This window comes from Marmota marmota, unplaced genomic scaffold, assembly GCF_001458135.2.
Source record: "Marmota marmota marmota unplaced genomic scaffold, marMar, whole genome shotgun sequence".
Lineage (NCBI taxonomy): Eukaryota > Metazoa > Chordata > Mammalia > Rodentia > Sciuridae > Marmota > Marmota marmota.
The window spans coordinates 1,818,087-1,831,471 of NW_026000153.1; the positions used below are offsets into that span (position 1 = coordinate 1,818,087).

The 13,385-nt window shown below is 38.7% G+C and overlaps 1 protein-coding gene across 4 annotated transcripts in view; it reads left to right on the top strand.

The window, feature by feature from the left end:
* The window catches only part of Pals2 (protein associated with LIN7 2, MAGUK p55 family member), a 162,160-nt gene that overhangs the window by 29,830 nt on the left and 118,945 nt on the right, over positions 1-13,385 (top strand). For 2 of the 4 annotated variants that reach the window (XM_015490133.2, XM_015490136.2), the window contains exon 1: positions 13,100-13,235. The exons of 1 other annotated variant lie outside the window; for it this stretch is intronic. The gene's annotated coding sequence lies outside the window, so the exon portion shown is untranslated. Of the gene's footprint in view, positions 1-13,075; positions 13,236-13,385 lie in introns of those variants that run through there. One more of the 4 variants, XM_015490139.2, reaches the window with a different exon arrangement.

Here is a 13,385-nt window from a genome sequence, read left to right on the forward strand (position 1 = left end):
AAAAAAAAAAAAAAAAGCAATTAGATCTTTCCATTGCTCATAGGACAAATCTACTCTAGAAGGTACACCCTGCACTCACTGTTCTCCATCTGCTTCATCCTCTGTACCTCCCCTTCTAGACACTTCCAGAACTTATGTACCAAACTGTGCCATGCTTCTATCTCCCATCCATACCTCAGATAGCCTTCCCTTTCCTCAACCTTGTCCAACTAACAACTTCATGTTATTCATTCCTTAAGACCTACCTTAAGCAGCTCCAACTCCACGAATTTTCATGAATGATTTATGTAATTGAAATTTTCTCCTTTTCTGTGGCTATTATACTTTTATATATAAAACATAATTAGTTCCATCCCTTATATCATGGTAGTGTGGTAACTATTTGTATGCCCAGTTTCCTACCAGAATGAGTTTACTAACAGTTAATTTCAAGGATTACATAGCCTTACATGGCCAATACCTACCAAACATTTTAACACTAACTCCTCAAGGCCACATCTCAAGTTAGACTGAATATCATAAAATGAACTCACATCACATAATTAATATAACTTTGTGCTATATTTGTAAAGGATTTTTATAATCTAGCTTTAAAAATATTTAAGTACAAGTAACTGGTATAATTGTTACATGGCTCTGATTTCTAGGCAATTTATTAAGCAGATTCAAAATTCTCCCCAAGTAGAAAACCTAGCTTAGAATAATTTTTAGATATAATGAAATACAAAATTAACTGTATTTTTAACAGAGATTTAATGAAACAATTTTTTATTTTGCCATGTTTTTCTTTTTAATTTTTTGGGAACAGTAAGTCTCAAGTATTTTGTGCCCTTGAAAAGTTCATGGGACATAAGGACTGTTCTTATGTTATAGTTGACCATAACATCGTTCTGCCAATACATGCGAAGTACTAAATAAATAATAGGTGTTTTGATGAATTAATAAATAACTCTTTTGTATTTTGAGATTTTGTCACCATTTAGACTTTGCCAAGTACCTGGCATTATGTGTAGTGTTAGTGTATGTGTGTGTGAGACAGATAGATACACACACACACACACACACACACACACACACATATATATATATATATATATATATATATTCTTTTTTGTAAGCTCACCATTATTTCCATTTCCATAGATGAAAAAACCTGATACTCAGGAATATTAAGGAACTTATCACCCAGTAAATTAATGGCAGATCCAGGATCCACCAGGTTGTAGGACTTTAAGATCAAGTCTTAACCACTATTTTATATAACATTTAGTTCATTAAACAATTTGACAGCTTCATCACTCATAAATAATTATGTATTTCTCAAAATACATAGCATCTAGGAAAGTATTTGAAACATAGTTGGTACTCAAAAATAATTTGAATAGTTTATTAAGGATCAAAAATAATTGCCTTGTGCTTGAGTAGAAATAGGTGAGCTTGGAGTTTCTATCATGTACACCCATAGCAGCTAATCTTTCCTTGTTGGATGCCCGGATTGAATATAATAAACTTGCTTCTTCCATTGTCTCCCTTAAACTATGAGCTCCATGAGGACAAGGATCATGTCTATCTCAGTCACCTTTGTACCCTAGTTTCCTGCATGCTGTCTGACACATGTATTCATTGAACTGGTTAGTTTCGTAAGTACCTACCTGGTACAAATGATTGTATCAGGAAAGGAATAAAAACTAAGCCTTTTGTCAATAAGTAGCCTATACTCTAGTTGGGATTAAAGAATCATAGCACAATATTTCTAAAGCTAAATGTCATCAAATCAGTTATATGGCAACATCTCAAAAGACTTCCCCACTTTTTCCTATCTATAGAATCTCATAAAGGGCATAATATTAAAAAATTGCCATAATTCTACTAATATTCCTTTAGCATATGAAGATATGATTAAGATGTAAGAAGAGAATGAAAAACATCAAGTTCATAATGATATGCAAATTATATTGATCTAATCAGTCATGTTTGCTGTCATAAAGAAGTCCACATGATTATAAAATATTTCACATATTGTGTGAATGTTATTATAGTGTATATAATCATCATTAAGCACCCATCTGTGTAAGGCATCCTGCTAGGTACTATGCAAAAGACTTTAATTAAAACACTTTTAATTTCTATACTTTGCAAATCAAGATCACTCGTATAATTATCTCTGTTCCCCAAAAAGTTCACTGATACTTTGTTTCAAATTATTTGAGTAATCAGATCCCATTATATTGACACTTTCACTTACCTTCATAAATTAACTGTAAAAGGTGAATCCTGAAGAATGTTGATTTAACTAAGCTTATACATGTCATTTTCCAATTTATTTATTCATATTTATATTGATTTTTAAAAGGAATTCCTTCTATGTTACTCAACACTTAGCCATAGCTTTCATTTTTATTTCTAAATTTATCATTTGATTTACAGCCTTTTTTCCTTAAGACTTCATATAATCACAATTTTTAGTCTTTTGGCTGTAGTTTCTGTCTTGGTGTGGATTTTTTTTGTTGCTGATGTTGTTTTGTTTTTTTAATTGTTTGTTTTAGTTGTAGATGGACACAATACCTTTATTTTACTTATTTGTTTTTATGTGGTGCTGAGGATTGAACCCAGTGCCTCACACGTGTTACCACTGAGCTACTTATCCCTATTGTGTTATTTTTAAATTCTATTTATAATTATATCTTTTGGATATAAATCTTCAATTCAATTAGAATTTATATTTTGGATTATAATTTGAAACTGTTTTGCCAGTTATCTTCACATTATTAATTGAGGTTTTCATACTTTCTCTACCAATTAGAAATAATAACTTTTACATTCCTAAATCTCCATACATACATTAATTATTCATTAATCTCCTTATTCTTTCTCTAATACTGTGTAATTAACTTACTTTGTCTTCATGTATCAAATTCTGGTATAGAGCACATTTCTGTTGCAATTATGAATGGAGTATTTTCTTTGTCAGCCTAACTTTCTGTCTTCTTATTACACATATGGAAAATAAATCTTTCAAATCTTTGTCTTTAGTTCTATTAGCTATTTTAGTTGATTAACTTGGGTCATTACAAGAGAAAATTTCATTACCAATAAATAATGATAACTTTATCTCTCCTTTCCAATATTAACACCATATTGCTTATGTATCACTTCCCATAAATAATAACTATCCTTTCCAATGCTTATAGCATATCACTTTATCTCTTCCCTTTTTTGTCTTATCACACTGGTTAGAACTTTTAGATCAATACTCAACCCTAATAGACAAAATGAAAAAATTGTCTTCTTTGAGAGGGAAAATAATCTAAATAAGAGCATTATATACTAAAAGTAATTAGCAAATGACCATTTGCTGTTCTACAACTATTATGAACCCAGTAATAATCAACAGTCACATTCATCTCTGAGAAGCAACTCTATCAAGCATTCTGTAGGTTTTGTTGATAACCCCTAAAACATTCTACCAGGTAGGCTTATTATATCCATTTTGGAGATGAGGAAAGGAAGGTTCTTGTCTATTTAAAACATGCCTGCTGGGTGTGGTTTAAGCATACCTGTAATCCCAGTGACTCTGGAGGCTGAGGCAGGAGAATAACAAGTTTGAGGCCAGCTTCAGCAACTTAGCAAGTTCCTAGGCAACTTAGCAAGACTCCTTCTCAAAATACAAAAATTTAAAAAGGCAGGGGGATGTGGCTTAGTGGTTAAATGACCCTGGATTTAATCCCTGGTACCCCCCTTAAAAATTATAAAACCATACCTAAAGTCCTCAGCTCATAAGTAGTGAATCCAGAATCTTTTCTACCATATTACCTGTACACAATGACTTAATTCTGATAGGTGTAAAATGATATCTCTGATCAATTGACATAATGATATACTTTCATACACCTTGAATACTATTCAACATGTAAAAATTATATTTTGATTAGAATACAGTGAATTATAATTTTTATTTCTTAATTTTAAAAATTAGAATGAATCAAATAAATATTAAATATCCATAGTATGTGAATATCTTCATAACTATTTACCTAACCAGATCATGTAATTGCCTACTGATTACTTTGTAACTTAACATCTCATAAATATATAACTTTTCCCTTAAATCAATTGTCTGTAAGTCAGAACTCTATTCATGACCAGTGATAGAAACACATCTCAAATTAGCTTAAATTTAAAAAAAGATCTCATGAATTTATGTAACCAGGAAGTTCTAGGTAACATAACCACTCCTATGGTTTATGGGTATAGGAAGGGTATGGTGATTAGCAGCCCTGTCAGAATCTAATACAATGAATAAGGACAGATATATTACCCCAAGCAGAGAGATGGGAATTCTCATTGGTTAATAAAAATGACAAGTGTTCATTATAAATTATAAGCTCTTTTCTATAGTTTAAATGCATGCATTTTCCCTGAACTCATGTTGAAACCTAACTCCCAAGGTGATGGTATTAAGAGATGTGCCCTCAGGAGGTAACTATGACATAAGGGTGGAGCCCTTGCCAATGGGACTAGTGCCCTTGTGAAATAGGAGCATTTTGTCCCTTCTACCATGTGAGGACACAGAACCAAGGTGCCATCTATGAAGCGAAGTCCTCACCAGACACTACATCTGCTTATGCCTCCATCTTGGAGTTCCAAGGCTTCTAGAAGAAGACTTCAACTTCTGTGAGAAAATGAATTTCTGTTGTTTATAAGCTCCCCAGTCTGAGGTATTTTCTTATAGCAGCCCAGATGGACTAAGACAATTCCTTTTCAATCAACAGTTTCTTTAACTTAGTTGTATTCCTCAGTGACAAAGAATTATACAAATATACACATGGATATACTTCAATAGATCCTGTTAACTATGAATCTCCCTTAAAACGATTGAAAGAACATCTATGACTTGCTTATGTTTTCTCACTGAGATAATGTGTGATGCATGAATCAGAAGGGGTCCTTTTTCTTGTTGCCTGCTATGTTCTCTTGAGACCAATTCTGAGATACTTTGGTGTGGAGCTTACTAGGTGCCCCTGCATCATTCTGTGGAAGGAAAGGGGACAGTAGCAGATTTGGACAGAGGGAGAAATCATTGTGCAATGCAGTTCTGAATGACAGCCTCAGTTTACCCACAGTGGCTACCCTGGAACAAAAATGGTCTCTCAGACTTGCCACACTGAGCTATCATGACTGGGCCATTATACTTCCATCTCCATCAGTCAGTCAGTGTGGACCATCCTAGGAAGAGCTGGGGTCATGTGTTTGATCACAGCAGGCTAGCTGCAGCTGATATGATATGATAAGATAAGGACTAACATCTGAAGGCTTTCCTTTGACACCTCCTCCAAGGTTGGGCAACAAGTCTTTTCTTGAAGGAGGCCTCATGGTGCATATTTGCATCTAGCATTCTCTACAAAGTTGAAGCCAATGGATATCAAGGTGGGAAAAGCAAGATAATAGTTTTTTCAATGCTCTGTTGCACATATTTTACATAAGTTGTGTTTTAAGAGTATTTCATTTAATTCTAGTACTATTTTTTTTCCTGGTAGAAAAGTGGATTTACATTTGGTAAGGCTAAATTGATGTTCTCTATTCCTGTATTACTTGGCAAATTCCTGTACTTTAAATTTTCAGTGGAATGTATTGAGCCTTAAATAATTGCCATATCCTACTAAACAAGTAAAAGATACTCTTTAAAAACAAAACAAAAAACTCCTTTGGGGCTGGGGTATAACTCAGTAGGTAGAACACTTTCCTGGAATGAGCAATACCTGGAATTAGATTCCTAGCACCCCCGAAACAAAACAACAAAAAATACACACACAAACTCCTTTCAGTGTATTATTTATTTTTATTACTTACTACTTTTACTTTTTTATTTCTTGTAAAGAATAGTTAAGAATTTTTGCTTGTCTATCATATAGTTCTACTATAGCAAGAACAAAAATAGCCTTTGCACAAATTCTACATTGCTAAAATGCACGTGTACAATGAGTTTGCAGATCATGGTGATGAATCTGAGTTAAATAACATGTTACAGAGAACCCTTCATTGTGATGACTTTTACTGTAATTCATTCTGGTTGAGTTGACCTGAAAGCTACAAAGCATTCTGTATGAAGTGAGGGAAAGGCGGGAGTTTTGCACCATGGTTGCCTTCCATACTTCCTAGTGCCAGAGCCTGGGCAGGTGAACTTAACCCCTCTTCACTTGCTTTCTTGTTTATAAAACAAGGATGATTATGATTTTAATGGGATGCTCTACCTGAAGAGATATGGTAGTGTCTGAAACATAGGTGTGAGCTCATTAGATAGTTGTTAATCACTATTATGACCAAAGCAGAATTTTCCCCATATTTTATTAGCGCATTATAATTATATATAATGGTAGAATTTCTTGTTATGCATTTGTACATGCACATGATTATAATAATATAATTTGGCTAATATCATTCCTCAGTCTTTCCCTTTTCCCTCCCCTCCTCATTCCCTCTGATTTCTTTCCTCTACTCTATTTAAGTTTTTACAACCCCCTCCCATCTTTCTTTTCCTTTTCTCTCTCTAGCTTCCACATATGATACAGAAAACATGACCCTTGACTTTCTGAGTTTAGTTTATTTCATAAAAGCAGGATTCCTAAAGACCTAGTCTTCCATATTTACCATAGCAGATATTTTAAGAAGGAACTAAGTGCCCTGTACTTTCTACCATGAAGGCTGTAGTATCACTTTAACATGAGCTATGAACTTTCTGGATTTTGAACAGCCAAACAGTTTTCCCTGGCTGTGTGTTCCCATATGCACCTACTTCCATCTTTGTTTGTAGATGGAATTCTGACCATATTTCAGTCATTTTATTTTTAAACACAAATGCATTAAATGCTTACTGTTTTAGGACTGTTTTACCCTTATGACCTCTCTCTGATCTTCTGGAGGAGTTATCAGCTATACAGTTTGACTCTGTGTTTTGATGCTTAATCACTACTAAGAGACTCTTTTGTTTATCTTGTCATAGGGTTTTTCAAAAACTGCTCTCGGGGACTTTATGCCTCTTTATCCCTCCAGTAAGATCAGGACAGTATCCTGGCACAATAGATATTTGCAGTTTTTTTTTTTTTTAATTTCCATTTTCATATATTTTGGGAGGAAAGGATACCAGGCTTTAAACCCAGGGATGCTTAACCACTGAACCATATCCCCAGCCCTTTCCATCTTTTATTTTGAGACAGGGTCTCACTAAGTTTTAGGGCTTTGCTAAGTTGCTGAAGCTGGCTTTGAACATGCATTCCTCCTGCCTTAGCCTCCCAAGCTGCCAGGTTCATAGGCTTGCGCCACTACCTGGTTCCATACAATTTTCAAACCTTTCTTTTAATACCTGAGCAGAAGTGCCCCACCCCCAAAACTCACATATATACTAGTGGGAGAGATGAGTTTAGAAGTCAATCTTAAATGAGAACCCCAAAGGATTAATTAGATATGCATGTTGTCGGCCAGCAGGATAACCTCAAGCAGCTTTACTATGGTCCTCACCTTATCTGATTGTCCTAGTAAGAGCTTCTCAACTGCAACCCACATATTCAGGAACAAGCATTCAATTATAATTAACAACAATTTTTTTCACTCAATTTTCTTTAATTTTGGCAGTCCATCAGCTAACAGCTTTGTTTCAATAAATGAGCTCCTACTATGTACAGCACTGTGCCAAGCACAGCAGACTTTCTTGTACACACCACCCTGGGCTCACTCCTACCTGCAAGCAAGAGGGGGGTTGGAAACTGGGTTGCAATGAAAAGAACATAAAGATAAGTATTTCAAAATATAACTGATGCTATTACAAAGCAAAATAAAAAAGGGCTGTAAGAAGTAATCAAAGTATTACAGAAATCCAAATGAGAGCAATTACCTCTGTTTGGGTGAGGAGGAAAAGTAGGGTATAAGATGGACATAAAAGCTTGGATTTTGACCAGCAAGAAAGACATTCCTGAAAAAACCAAGGGATAGAAACATAATGGTGCCAAGAAACGGCTCACTGTAATATTCAAACAGGAAACCTTGAATGTCATTGTGAATGACCTCAGGACAGTAAACACAGAATGACTGTACCATAGGCAGTTAAGGAGATGGGACAAAAATGACTGGCCTCTTACAGTCAGGTGCAGATTAGATTAGGCCAAGGAGGCTTTGAGGTAGGAAGGAGAGCAAGGAGATCCTATAGGGCCAGAGGAAATAGACAAGAAAATCCATTCCCATATCTTTGAGGAAGTGAGTTTCAAGAGAACTGGGAGCAGGCTAAATATATGCCTTTTAGGGAGAAAATAAGAGACGTAATAGAAAGGAAAGTGCCAGAGAAAACTGAAGGCAGGCTTAGGATGGCCAGAAGCAGTGAATTTGATTTTAGACATGTTAATCTGAGCTGTTATTGGCTTATCCTGATAGAGATACTCAACAGGGAGTTGAAAACGTGCCTCCAAAGAAAGAAGAGAGAGATGTGGGAGCACTGGTGCAAGAGCCCCAAGGCTCCAAGAAATTCCTTTTTAAAGGGTTTTCCTGGTTCTGGGGATTAAATTCAGGGGTGACCTACCACTGAATTACAACCCCAGACCTTTATATTTTTGAGCCAGGATCTAAATAGCCCAGGTTGATATCAAATTTTCGATCCTCCTGCCTAGCCTCCCAGGTAGCGTGAATTGCCCTGACCTGCAAATCCATGAGATTCTTGAAAAAACCAGGACTATTTTCTTTATATATACTTTCAGAAATCTCTTACACTCTTAGTGAAACATATTTATTTAAGAAGTGGGAGGAGATTAAGCAACCAGATAAGGGTCAGAGATGGAACAGAGAAGTAGGAGGAGTTTGTATAGTATCAGGAAAGGAGAGGTTCAAAAACTGGGAGTGGGTTTTACCTCCTCAAACACTATAGAGAGACTGAACTGCATGAACACTAAGCAAAGACCCCAGGCTCCACCATAATTCCATTATGTCCTACTAAGATGACTGGCATAGCACTTACCAAGTGATATTATAATTGCTTAGTATTTATCCACCATTAGGTAAAGGCTATTTGACATTGTTAATTGTTTTATTCCTAGCACTTATCACCAGTAAACTGGTAAATTAATAAGCACATGAATGAAAATGTCAGGTGTGAAAGTCAAATTCCAATGCTTAAATTAATAATGGTAAGAATAGGTAGGGATATGCCTCCCAACACACAGAGTTTTTCTTTTGTAAGAAACAACCCAAAACTTTTAAATTCTTACAACTATTGGCTTTAATAGTAATGATTTTTTAAAATGAACTGCTATTGTGCTTGGGGATGTTATTTCAGGTAGCTAATTTAGAGTAGAAAATTCTGCTAAGAATAATATTTTTGTTTATTTTTGATTATCTGTCAACCCGGTGGAATTTTGAAGAGATTTAGATTACAAGAAAAGCCTCTGACAGATATCTATGAAAGCAAGATTAAAACAATAATATACACAGTTAACTGTGGTTCAAGGTTTTGTAAACCAGTACCAGTAGGAATGCTCAGAGAGGTGGGAACAGTGATCTTCAGGCAGCCAGGTAAGACTAATCTAGGGAAGCTTTAGGAAGGAGATAAATTTAAGCTGTTTTGAAAGGGGACTATTCTAGTCAATTGGCAAAGAGTCTTAAAGCACAGGATTAGGTATTTTAATTTGATTACTTGAGATAATTTGGAGCTACCCCAGTGTTCTGAAAAGACTTGGTATAAATGTTGTCTAGAAGATGATTCATTTCCACAGTTCTTAAGTCTGGCTGCATATTAGAATTACCCGGAGAGGTTTGGAAAGTCCTGGTGCTCTGACTGCACTCCAGACCAATTAGATCTAGGGGTGGGACTCAGGCATCAATGTTTAAAAAGTTCTTTGGATGATTCCAATAAACAGCCAAAATTGAGTGTAGAGTACATTGCTCTGAGTGTAGGGTAAAATGCAAGCAATTAAGAGAGAGGCTAGAATTGGAAAGGGTAGCAAGGAGTCTGGAAATGGGAGTCTGACCTAGCTTTGGTACAGAGATAAAAGAGGCTAAGCTAAATAAAATATTCTGGAGGAAAATTTGGTTGGACTTTGTGATGCATGTCAGTTGCAATTTTTCATGAAGTTTTCCTCCAGGAGCATTTCTGCTCTTATTGTGATGGATTAGTTGGAAAATGAACAGATAGGACTTGCTTTTGCTAAAATTTGGGGGTTCTTAACTATTACACAATTCTTCATTTTGTTGTAGCAAAGCAGGTCAGAAAATAAAACAATCATGTAAACCTTTTGGTCATATTTGAAGGAGGAAAATAAAAGCAAATGATGATGTTCTCCAATTAAGAATCAAAATACAGATTTTTAAATTGAATTATGATTAGGAGATAGACTATGGCAAAATTTTGATTCCTTTAGAGTAACCTTAAAGGAAATGAAAAGTAAGAACCTCAAGGACACTAAAATGAAAGATTCACCATTATTTTCAATCATAATGTTCACCTCTCCTACAATGAAGGCTTTGTAACAGGTATGGGAAATGAATGGGTGGTGTCTTAGAAATGATGACCTCTCAGCAAGGTGAGCTGGCAAGCAGTGATAGGAGTTCCAGGGTTCACATTAGATCATTTTACATTTGCTCTGATATGTTCCACCTTTAAAGTTTAGAGGAAGGGCAGAATGTCATAAGGTGGGGCTATTACTTATATAAAGACGTAATGTTTCATAATATAACCTATATAGCATTTGATAAAATATGGATACTGAAAGAAAAACTTCACTGGCAAGAGCTCCCTGGAAGGGAGTGATTGAATATAGTTATAGGAGGAAAATCATTTTTCTGATTCTGAGGATGAGGCTGAGACTTAAAATGATAAGCCTCTAGTAGCTGCTGTCATTATTTAGAGAACAGTTTTGGAATTGAAAGTAATAGATACTTGTTCTTGCTTCTAGATGTTGAGTCCCTGGTACACAGAGACAATGATGTTGGTCAGGGCTTATTCTAGATGTAAGTAGAGTTCATGTGCATGTTGTGATTTAAGGAGTAGAGACTACCCTTATACCCTAAAACTTCCCAAGCTAACTTTATCTTACTTGCCGTGAGTGGAGGTGGTGGACTAGGACGTTGGAACATTGTTTCTACAAGATCCTTGAGAAAATAAAAATGCACTATAAGGGATCAGCAACACACCCAGAAATGTCACCCACACCCCAGACCTGCTCCAAGAGCAACTTAGGGCAAGTACACTAGCTGGGTAGGAGAGGGTGTGGTAAGGTGGGAATAGAAGAAGAGAGGTTTACAGAGTTGAGGTAGGGTGAAGCAGGGAAAAGCCATTGGGAATTCTGGGGCAGCAATTACCTGAGAAGAGAAGTCTGCTGATTCCCTGAGAAAAGAAACCACATGCTTTCCTACTGCCTCTACCTTGACAGGCTACTGGACCCATTCCATGTTATTTCATCCAGCTGGCCTGACTACAGGGGGTCACAACATCTGCCCAAAGTTATACTGTGCACTTTCGCACATTCAGGTTTCCTTAATTGCTTTCAATTTCCCTTCCTCAGGTTTGCTGTTCCAGGAAAGAAGGTTCTAAATTAAAACTCTAAAAAGTGCCCCTATGTATTAGTTTGCAAAATTAATGATCCTCATGGAAAAGCAAATTAATCTTTGATGTCTGGTTGAAGCTAAAGACAAAACTCACTGCTTTGAGCACTGGGCCCTCTTAACACCCACATCCCCATGGCATTATCTTCCTCCTTTCCATGCCTGCCACGTTAACATAACTCCGTCTCTGAATCCAAAGGGCCATGATACATTCACTAGTTTTATAAACATTTATGAAAAACCTGGATTGGGCAGCAGCTGTGCAAAGGTGCCTAAGAGAAACCAGGAAAGGATGCATAGAGGAAGCCACCTGATGTATTGTCACATGAGAAGTTTTACTCGCACTTTCTAAGTTCATGGTTTGAAAAGGCTGCAGTAAACATTTTGTTCCACTGAAATAACAACTTAATAGCTTCTTCAGCTTTAGGAAGAACACGACAGCTTTTCCAAAAGCATCCATCCTTGGGCTGAGGGTTCGCAGAAAAGTCCAAGGGGATAGGGATCGGAAGTGCTTTGACTGCGTTGCTGTGGTTTTGTAGCTAGAAGCCTCTGCTGTACTGCGTTGCTCACTTCCTTTGAACTGAAAAATTAAATCTGCACTCCTGTCAAAATGTGTCATCTGCACACCCGGACAGTCCACAATTCACTACGCTCCACGAGGAGCCAGGACTGAAAGGATGGCGAATCCCCTCCGTTCCAGGTCTGGGAGGGCCAGATGTTTGGGAGGAGCTGAACAACTGTGTCCGGGGAGTGTCTGGCAAAGCCGGCTCCAGAGTTCCATGGGAGCTTTGGTAATATGAAAAGAACTAGTGTCCGTCCATTTCCTAGGGTGTGAATCACACTCTCCTGTTGAGCCTTTGGGAGAAAATTCATGAAGGACATGATGCTGCAGAACCTGACAAATACACATCAAAGTCAGGGGTGTGTAAGGGAGAAGGGGCAGATTTCCCGTAGGCTTTTCTTCGAGGTTTGTTTCTCCTTTGTGTCCCTTGACTGGATACTTTCACTGTAAACTCTCAGAAAGGGCAGGGAGGGGCCTCTTTCATGCCGGGTGGAATATCTTGGCCAACAGTAAATGCTGAATGACAACGACGATTTCGGCCTGGAAGATCAGCGTGGACTGGGTGGGACAAACCCTCCTGCTAGACTGCGCGGCGACGGCTGTGCCCGGACTGCGAGCCCGAGGCTAGGCGACTGGGCGCGCGCGGGTAGGCAGGCCGCGCGCTCAAAGGGGGCTCCACCTGGCCGCCGCGCCGCGGCCGAAGGGGCGGGGCCCGGCTTCCCGGAGGCGGTGGCGCCTCCTCGCGCCCGAGCGCGCGCTCCCCGGCGTCCCGCGCACGCGCGAGGCCGGGAGGGAGCGCGCCCCGGCGGCGGCAGCAGCGGCGGGGAGGAGGAGGAGGAGGAGGAGGGTGGCTGAGGGGAGGTTGGCCGCGCGCGCGGTGGCGGTAGCGACCGGAGTCTGGGCGGAGTGGGTGGCGACGAAGGGGGCGGAGGGAGGGGAAGGCGGGGGACAGTGAGAGACGCATTTCTAATACCCAACTACAAGCCCCGAGTTTGTAGATGGGGCTGCTCAGCGGCGCCTGCGGCTGAGGGAGAGCAGCGGCGGCGGCGGGAGCAGAGGAGCGGCGGCGCGGAGGCGGCTGAGGTGCGAGCCGGTGAGTTGCTGGGGCCCCAAGCCACTCGGGTAACGGTTTCGGCGCTCGCCGGCCGGCCTGGGGGCGCCCTGTTGCTTTTTTGCAGCGCCACGCGGGACCCTGGCCCGCCCCGCCCCTGGGCACCTGGGCTTCCGCGGAGGTGGGGGCGGC